Source organism: Meleagris gallopavo, chromosome 7 (genome assembly GCF_000146605.3).
Source record: "Meleagris gallopavo isolate NT-WF06-2002-E0010 breed Aviagen turkey brand Nicholas breeding stock chromosome 7, Turkey_5.1, whole genome shotgun sequence".
Lineage (NCBI taxonomy): Eukaryota > Metazoa > Chordata > Aves > Galliformes > Phasianidae > Meleagris > Meleagris gallopavo.
The window spans coordinates 23,148,010-23,157,616 of record NC_015017.2 but is presented as its reverse complement, the minus strand read 5'-3'; the positions used below and the strand labels follow the sequence as shown (position 1 = coordinate 23,157,616).

The following is a 9,607-nucleotide window of genomic DNA, read 5'->3' as shown; positions in this document are numbered from 1 at the left end:
GCGGCCGTTGCGTAAGGAGCTGGCCGCCGCAGCTCGCACCTCATGGCCGGCTGAGCGGCTCCCCCGTCGGGCAGAGCCCTCCAGAGACGCGAGGGTTTGGCGGCGTCTTGCTGGCGGGAGCGTAACGCCTCGCCCTCGGAGCAGGGGCCGAGCAGTTGTTGATGCACACGGGCTGCTTTCAGTTACAGTGAGGGACGCTGACAAGATTCCCCTCGTCATCAGTTGGCTGCTCCGTCCCTCGCGTTTTGCAGCACGAGGAAAAGTAGGAAACTGATCTCTGACAGGAAATACGTGTAAAGCACTGTACGCGTACGTGGTGGTGCAGAGACGACCATTGGCAGGGCCTGCTTCTGTCGCACCCCAGAGCTCGTGAGGGGCTCCCACAAGGGTGCACCGCTCCCGCGTGGCCTCGGCTGCCCTGCATCTGAAGCGTGATGCAGCAGCACGTAGGCCATGGCAGCCAGTGACCCTCAGCTTCTAGGATCCCCCAGTGCCTGCTTTTTTCTTAGTTACCTTTCATAGAGAATTCTGGAGGTCTGTGAATGAGGTTGAGAAGTGTTAGATTAAAGAGCTGTTACTACTGAGAATTCCCTGGGAGATAATGTTGAGCATATTCTTATCTGTCCGTGTTTGTGCTAGGTAGCTGAAGCTATCGGCTACCTAGGGAAGTCTGCTGGCAGTAACAAGGAAACCCAGAAATAGATTGTCAGCATGCTCTCCAAACAGAGAATAAACAGTGCTTCTGAATCAGCCCATCACTATGACCTTGCAGAAAGTGCCCTGGCTTAGCCCAAAACTGTCACAGTCCAGGAAAAACACACCATGATAATGTGAGTGTAATATCAGGAAGTCACGATGGAGGAAGACAGCAATCTTCCCATCAGCCAAAGATTGTTCTTACTGCATGTTGTGTACTCTTACTTTATGAGCATTTATTGTGCCAGTAAATTGAGAGTACCTCCAGATAACTTTTCATAGAAAGTTGTAAATTAATCCTAAAGCTATTAGTCGCAGCTTTTTTTTTTTTTTCCAGAGTTCTAAAACATCCGTATGTATGCTTATGTAGTCTCTTGTAAGTCCGCTCCATAACAGCAAAGAAGCTTCTTGCAATTATAATTCTTATTTTAGTTTCAGAATTCCCTAAGAAGTGCAAGTAGTGTCTAGGAACAGAAGTCACACTTATTTGCCGTAATAATACTATAATGTCAGTAATAATTTTTAGCCAGTAGAAGCTACAATACACAACCTTAAAAAACAAGTCTGTATATATACCTGAGCAAGTTTCAAGGGCAAGATTAAAATGCAAGATTATGTGCTGTGTAAGCCTACTGTAGTTTCTAAAAAAAGTCTTCTACAGCTGGTATAAATCTGAAATTTCTTTTACAGCATTAGACATTTTTAGTTAATTGGATGATACGCTGGACCCAGAATTATTACAGGTAACTTTGAACTTCTGAAACAGTTCATTTAAAGATAGAACTGTACAAGAACTGATTCCTATTTGTATGCTGGGAAGATGGCAATAATATTAAGAAAACGAACCTTACTTATTAACAGGATATAATAGTATCAGGGTTTGGTTTTTTTTGGCTTTAGAAAAAGTATGTTGTCTAGGATCTAAACTACAATTCCTTCTACAATTGGATGTATTTTGAGAGCTCTTGTGACTTCAGCGAACCATTGCTGATCTAGGAGCTTACCTGTATGGATCGGTTTGCAAGCTAGTGGCCTAACTGCAGTGCTTTAGGACAGAATTTGAACTACAACTATTGGGATTATACAATTATACATTGAGAGTTTTTTAGCACATTAGAACTCAGATGTTAATAGGCTTCACACTAGCTGAGGACCAACTTTTCCAGTCCAGTTCCTTAAATTAAAAGGACACTGTGATGTTAATATCAAATTCAGATTAAAAAGAGCAATATAATAGAATAGATGTGAGTATTAAAAGAGAAAGTTAAGTTACAAGAAATTTGTCAAAGAAATAGGTGTGCTATATTACAAAAACAGAGGCATAAAGATTCAGAAATGTCAAATAAAAACCTGAAATAAAGTTTTAATTTACAACTTTACAGCGGAGATGAAAAACAAATGAGAAGCAAAAAAAAAAATTAAATTCAAGAATAAAAGGAAACAAAAGATACTAGTTGTAGCTTTTTGTTTATCAACATACTAGAATAAAATCAATCTAGAAAAACTCTGAATGTAACTGGTATAGTATCTGTACTGTATGGGAGCTGTGTTAGGTGGTGATCTTCTTGCTGAATTAGCACTGACTTGAGATTCCCAGTGAGACTGAGTTCCTTGCCCAACTGGAGGAGTCGTTGTTTCCTGTTTCTTGAGATTAGTCACCAGATCTAACATCTCAGTATATGACCTGAATAAAGTAACCTTGATCACTGTATTATTAAAAATCCTTCCCTCTTAAAGCCCTCTTTCTAGGCTACTTGTGGTAAACTGTAGGTCCAGTGATTAATTCCCAGTCTATTTGCTGAAAAGGATGTGTTGTATGTAAGTAGAGCTATGTAAATAAAGAGAAAGCACCACTGGTCTATACATGACAAGAATAACTTTACCATACTCCAAAATGTGGCCATTTCACAGTTGAGATACAGCCTTTACTGTAAATAGTAGAGGAGCTTAGCAGAGATTCTGATGAAACTTTAGGGAAGGCTTTGAAAGATCGTGCAAATTGGAAAGAAAGCTACAACTAACACCTCTCCTGATTTAATCTCAGTGCTTTATTTGAGCACTGTAACTGCATCTTGTTGCTTTAACTCTTGGAGTTGCACAAATTCTGAAGAAGTGCACCACCTAACTCAACTTCCATCAGGTGCAGTGCCAGTGACTCTGTCTTTAAAGGAATGTATTATTGAAGGATTGCTGGTATGTGGTCCAGACCAGTAGTCGCATCTGTGTTACACTTTTCATCTGAAAAGTGGTGGGGTTTTTTTGTCATACAGAAGTCTAGAATGCAATTGGACAAGATAGGCAGGAATGCACGCTGGTGCAGTGTATTTTGTACCACTGTAAAAACTGAAACTCAGTTGTTTTAAAAGGTTGGGATTTAAGTGGATGTTGAATGATTGGTAGGAAACGAATTCAACTAGTTACCTTAAAACTAAAAGGACAACAAGCAAAATATCTGTAAATCACAGGCCTGAAAAAGTAACTAGGACACGAAAAACAATTAAGGGAAGGTGTCTTTTGAATTTGAGGTAATGCAGTCAACAGTGTAAAAATTTCGGTAAGATCTGGAGAGCCATGTGGTTCTCGTTTTTAAACAGAATATTTATGTGGTATCAAGTAGAAGCAAAATAATGTCAAGATTTTGAATCAGACAACTTACATTTACTAGAATCCAACCTCATCCTGAATGTTGGCCTTCATCTTCAATTTAAGCCTTAGCAAACATGAAAAAAGATTCAGCTGCTATTCACAGGGATTGCATTCAATTTCTGCATTACATGCAGACCCATTTGCTTAAGAATAAAATCTTTTGACAGGACTGCAGAGGACAGACTGGCAGGTTGACTTGAGAGGTGTCTTGAGTCAGCACAGGGTAGTTGGAGGTAGTTGCGTGACTTGAGTTCATCCTGTTGAACATCAACAAAGAAATTATTCCTTGCCTAGTGTAAAATTGTCAAGGAAGCAGCAATGGTTAGAGTAAGGTGCTGGCTGGGATTGTATCACCATCCCCCAGAAAGCACCTCCCTATCCTGTGATGAGTGGCTATCAGAGTGCAAATTTTGCAAGGTGGGAGCAGGCTTGAGCAGTAGGTGTGGTCTGACCAGAAGCTGACATCTCAATGACCTTGACTTACAGGTATGCTAGAAAACCAGCTGCAAAAATATTGCTCTGCACTGCAAGCTAAATTGTGTCAAATGGTGCAGGACTGGACAGGGCTTCATAGGTGGAAGCAAATGAGGAGAGGTAGAACTATCTTCATAGCAAAATGTCGATTAGGTCGGGGTTTCAAGGTTGCCAGACCACACAGGAACTAGCTGTGTTGATGTGAAGTATCCGTCAAGAGAACAAGATTTCTAGCATCCAGAGAAGCACAAGCAGCACTCAGGAGCATCTGAAAAGCCTGTTCTGTAGGGCTGCCATGGATATCAAAGACTGTGTAGTCTGCTATACAAATGCAGTAATATCCAACTGTAATATTGTAAAAGGCAAATAATATTTATTAAAGGTGAAATAGGATTTTAGCAGTTTTTAAATAGTAAGGACAATTCTAAAAGTATTGGTTTCTGCCTGGATGTCTCAATTAAACGACTCCATTTAAGAGAGGTCAAAGAGAAATCTCCAGTACCTGGATCCAGCTGTTCACAGGGGAGACATTTGATTCCATTGATGCACTCACATCCACTGGAAGTTGTTCATAGGATAAGGAAAGGCCTCTCCAACTAGTGGCTGGTACAGCTGACAGCAGTAACATACCAGATCCAGCCTCTTTCCACAGCTGACCAAAGATCTGAGGCATGCAGCCTAGCCACAGAAGGGGAAGAACCTATGAATAAGTAGTCTAATCACCCAGTCCATGCACACATCTGAAGGCCATGACTCTTTGCAAACACTGGTGACAGATCTTCAAAGAATGGGGCCAACAGAAAATCTGTCCAAGCTCTGCACATGCCTGTGTGTGAGGATGGTCATCATAAACATTGTTTGCTGCCTGGTCACTTCATTTACATTTTTTTTAAGCAATTAGGATGAAAAGAGTCGTGCTGCATTTTAGTCAGAAATTCTTCCTCATTCATTACAGCTGTAACTTCCTAAGTGACGTTATTTTTTTTATATTGTGCCAATTGCCAAATTCCATGAAGATATCTTTTATTATTTGACCAAGTAAACAGGAGCTATCCTTAAATGTTAGTGAAAACTAATTCTGCTGGTTGTAATTTCTGTAGTGTTAAACTGTGCAACTAAAGAGAAGAATTGCGATGTGCTATGCATATTTTTCCCCCATTAATTGTATTGTCTTGTTTGTATTTGTGTGTACTTGTAAATAAAGCATATGGTAGTTATATCTACTCTGTAAAATGTGGGTGTGATTTTTTTATTCACTTGGCAACTTATTCCATTTAAGTACATTTTTAATTAACAAGGTCTGTCTCTTTCAAAAGGAAACATTCATCTAATCTCTTTCCTACCTGAAGAAAGACAGTGAGAAAAATCAGGTAGGCACACAGCTGAGAAGTTGTCACTTAGCAGGTAATGTCACTGTAGAGAGAGAACTCTTTCATTTCACCTCACTTAAATCAGAAACACCTATTTTTCAAGGTTCCTAAAACATAATACAGTTGGACCCCATCAGTATCCTGTTTAGGCATAACTCCTATCCTTCACGGTCATCAAAGCAAATATAATTAAATTACAGAAATAATTGGGAAAAAGCAAAACATAGGATCCTTTAGGTAACTGTACAGGGGACAAAAAAAAAAAAATCTATAACCATGACTTGCAGAATCAGTAATATGGTCTCTAAGGATCCTTCTCCATAGCCTGTCACAAGGTTGGATTGGAAATAAATATAGATTCACCTGAAAAAGAAAAAAAAAGAAAGTGTTTTGTTATGTACTTCTTGTCTGGCATAATTCTGTCTCTCTTCCTATTTGGCATTTTATTTTTAATAATGCCAATAGCAGAAAATTAGGCCATTGTGGAAATGAAAGAGAGTGGCAAATTATATATATGAGCACATATGTTTACTGAAAATTTGAAAACTTAATAGCAGGAATTATATACTCTGAAAGGAAATATTTTTAGAGGGATGAGAGATTCCTAAAAATAACATAACTTCAATCTGAATTCAAGTTGCCAGAGCAAGATCAAACAGGACTCTGTGGCTCCCTCTAGGAGAAAGAAGCTTGGGGCTACCAATCCATCTGCATCCCCTGCTCGCTCTGGCAGCTCTCAGAGCCATGGGTGGCAGGCCCCCGATCTGCTCTCCTTCTCCTGCAAGGGGCCCATGTTGCTAAACATACTTTCTGGCATGTCCACGGTGGCACATAAAACCTTTGTGGTTTTTGCTGCAAGCATAATGTCATTAAGAGTAGACATGAGCGTGAAGAGCAACAGAACAAATTAGGTTTGTGTCTTTAACTTATTAACTTTTAAAGAGGAAGTGGAAAGTTTCATGGTTCATTGCAGATTTTTCTGTCTTCACAGTGCAGAGAAGTAAAATTTTAAGGTTTGGACTGTGGTAACATGTAGGTTCAACTTTCTTTTCCTGCAGTAAATACCACAGAGGAGGGGAATTGCATCAGAAATACCAAGGAAGAGAAGCCCAGGTGAGATCTGAAATTCCAGTTACGGTTTTAGAAAACTTTAAGGAAAAAAGCTCATTCTTAGTAAATTTTACCTAAGAAACACCTCAGTAAAAGTATCATTATTTCAGCTTAAGTCTAGAAGATATGCATTTGAGCCTTGATAATGACAACAATTAACGCACTGATGGTGCCAACATAAAATAGCGATAGATACCTTTAACTGCTGATTAACTTCTGGCTTCTACAGTCATCTTTGCAAAGCCCACACATCTCTGTTGCCTTTTTTGCATCTCACTGACAATCCCATAATTCATGTTACTTCTAAGACCCTGCTGCACATCACTTATGGTCTTTCTGACCCATTTTTGTTTCAGAACTGCACTAGACAGCCTTCCCAATCTAACGACGCTTACCAGCATCTGTACTTTGCCTCAGGTGCCCTTCCTATTTCTAAAAATTAATTAACATAAGCTTAATTATTTTTTGATGTATTGTTTCTCACGCCTCAATTAATATCTGAATTATTGAAGTGGATCACTGCATAAGTTTGTTCTCAGAAAGTTGGAAAATTCAGAAACTCCACTATCATCTTAATTACTTACAAATGAAGGGTAAAACGCCTTCTAATCCATGGCAAAACTCCAGAAGATTTAATGGAGACAGGATCTCACTGCAAGATGAAGTTCCCCGTGCATTCCCCCAGTCTCAGCAGGACCACTCGAGCACTGAATGCTCAGTCTGCGTGTCTTGCATAAGCATCAGAGTGCAATTCCAGGACAAGAATTCCACTACATCTTTTACTTCACAACAACAGGACCAGATTTTCAGCAACACAATATATAAACAGAGAAGTGATTGAATATTCTATCTGCCACCAAAATAAAACCCAGTGAAACAAACAACCTTCCTGCTTTTTGTCTCCCAGAGGAAAAAGATACATGACAGCACTTCTTTTTCCTAGCCTGGATTCCTACAGAAATTAAAACTTTTTTTGAGATCATTATCTCTATAGATTTAATGAACACTGTGCGTGCGTGCACACATACATGCATGTGCATACTTGCACGTTATGCAAGAGAAAGGGGGAGCGAGAACAAACAGCCAATTTTAACCACATCTGACAGAGCAATAAAAGGCTCTAAAAAATTATATTCTTATACACATTTTGTGAAACAGACTAAGTAGGGGAGATGAGACCCACTGCAGCATGAGTTAAACCTTTATTAAACACCAGGAAAGCTACAAAGATGAAAGATGTAATGAATACCCACCCACAGGAAAAACTGCAGTCAGAGCCTCCAGCCTGCTAGACATGGGAGAATCCAACTATGGGATCACCCAAGGAAAGCCAAGCCCCACGAGCTCCGCAGCTCACAGGAGTGCTTGTTTGTGTTGGGTTTATGTTGGGTCTCTAATCTGTTACTGTCCAGCTCTGAAAGTGGCATACTTATTTTTGCACTGACTTTGAGGAAAGTCTATTGACACAGGGGCTTGCTTTGGCATTCAGTGATGAGTCAGGTGGCAGCTCTGTTCAGGACTGGTATCAGCTGTCTGACATCTCTCCTCTCTTGGATGCTAGAGGAGAACTGAAAGAAAGACAGGAGATCTGAACAGTACTGTACCAACAAACAGTGCATTCAAAATGATGCTTACTACCTGCAGTGTTTGTGTCTTGGTTGCCTTTCCTCATCCACAGCTAGAATGTGTTTGACAAAGCTTGTTTACTTCACCAAGAATGGCACTATCTGTCATACAACCAGGGACAAACTATTTTACTGCAGCATTCACAATCCCTCCTGAATGACTGCCTTCCTTTTTATTTCTTTTTTCAGTACCTCATCTTTCATCTCTAACTCTTTTTTGCACCATACACTTCAGTTTCTCCTTTGCTAAGCAAATTCACATCTCTAAAAATACCATCCAGAAACTTTTTATTCTTTGTAATGTTGGGTAGCAAGGCAACTTGGCTCTCATGATCAGCAATCTTGCTCACAAGTGCTCAGGAATCAATGCGCATAGGCTCCCTATATGGTATGTAGCCATACCTAGCAGTGCTCCGGTTCATGGTCCTTCACACCCTGCACAATGCAAGGAGCGATAATGAAAGAATTCAGCAGCCAAATCCTGCTATTTCCTTCTTCCCAAAAAGGTTAACTTCAGGAAAAAACAGAAGTACCTGTTCTCATCACAGAGTGACAAAGGGATTTGTGCATTATTGTTACCATTATTGCTGCTACATCTATCTGAGGTTAGCCTGAGATATTTTAAATGAACTTCTTTATTTTTAATCTTTTGTTACCAGGAGAATAATAATGAGCTGGCACAGCAGTAAGAATCTCCAAGGCTTGGAGCAATAAAATGAAGTTACAGTCTTCTAAACTGGTTACATTTTGCATGCTTATGGGAAAATAAATATTTATTCTCTTCAGTACATTGTAGCTGTCAGTCCCTGATTTTCCTCCACCATGATGACTTAGACAAGCAGCCACTTGTCACTTTTTTACTGTCATTCATTATGTAAAGAAATATAGAGGAACTTCATATTCGCCAAAGCAGTAAATATTTAACAAACTGACTTTCATTTTTTTTGTTTTATGTGACACTGAAGTCTGCCATAGGAGCCATTCTATTCCCGGAGGAATGATAATTCCTATAGTAGGACAATTCAACATAAACACATGCAATAAAACAGGTCAGTAAAATCTGCAAGTTAATTCTATGCTGGAGCAAGGCGGCTGCTCAGTTCCCTGAGTGGTTAAGGCCCCAGGGCAGTACAGCTCTGTGGACTAAAGACTGCATACGTGCTTGATTTCTGAGCTGGGATCCACATCTCTAACTCACTACAGTGCTCATAGCTGGGAGGTGATGTCGACAAGAAGCAAAACATGTCTTCACCTCCCAGCTACAAGAATTATGTACGTGATTTTCAGGCAATGAGTGGGCAAGCTGGGAAGCAGAGGCCAGAGGGGAAAAAATTAAGTCATTTCCAAAGGATCTGTGAAACTTTGTAATTTGCCTTTGGGCTTTCCATGAAAAGTAAGTTATTTGACACTATCTGTACATAGATGCCCAGTTTGGTTTCTGTAAAAGCTATGTTAAATATCACATTTGCCAAATAGAAAGCAGTGAGAATTAAAATACATTAATGATTCCTCTTAAGGTCATAGAGCCAGTCACTCAGGCATCAGAACCAAGTGCAAAAGTGAGCTAATAATCATCTCCTCATCTGCCTTTGTTCCATGTTTGATACAGAGATCATCAACATTGTGACAGAAGAGACAGAGAACACTTCCTGCTGTACCCTGAGTGAAAAAGCCTCTCTCTGCCTG

General features: G+C 39.9%; 1 long non-coding RNA gene across 2 annotated transcripts; it reads left to right on the top strand.

The window, feature by feature from the left end:
* The first annotated feature begins 6 nt into the window (after nt 1–6).
* On the top strand, nt 7–9,607 carry LOC104911747. 2 transcript variants are annotated; one of them, XR_004160340.1, is made up of 4 exons: nt 7–5,186; nt 6,245–6,299; nt 8,887–8,970; nt 9,531–9,607. It is a non-coding gene; the product is annotated as an uncharacterized LOC104911747 (long non-coding RNA). The 2 variants fall into 2 exon arrangements; XR_794156.3 differs by having other exon boundaries at nt 7–6,299.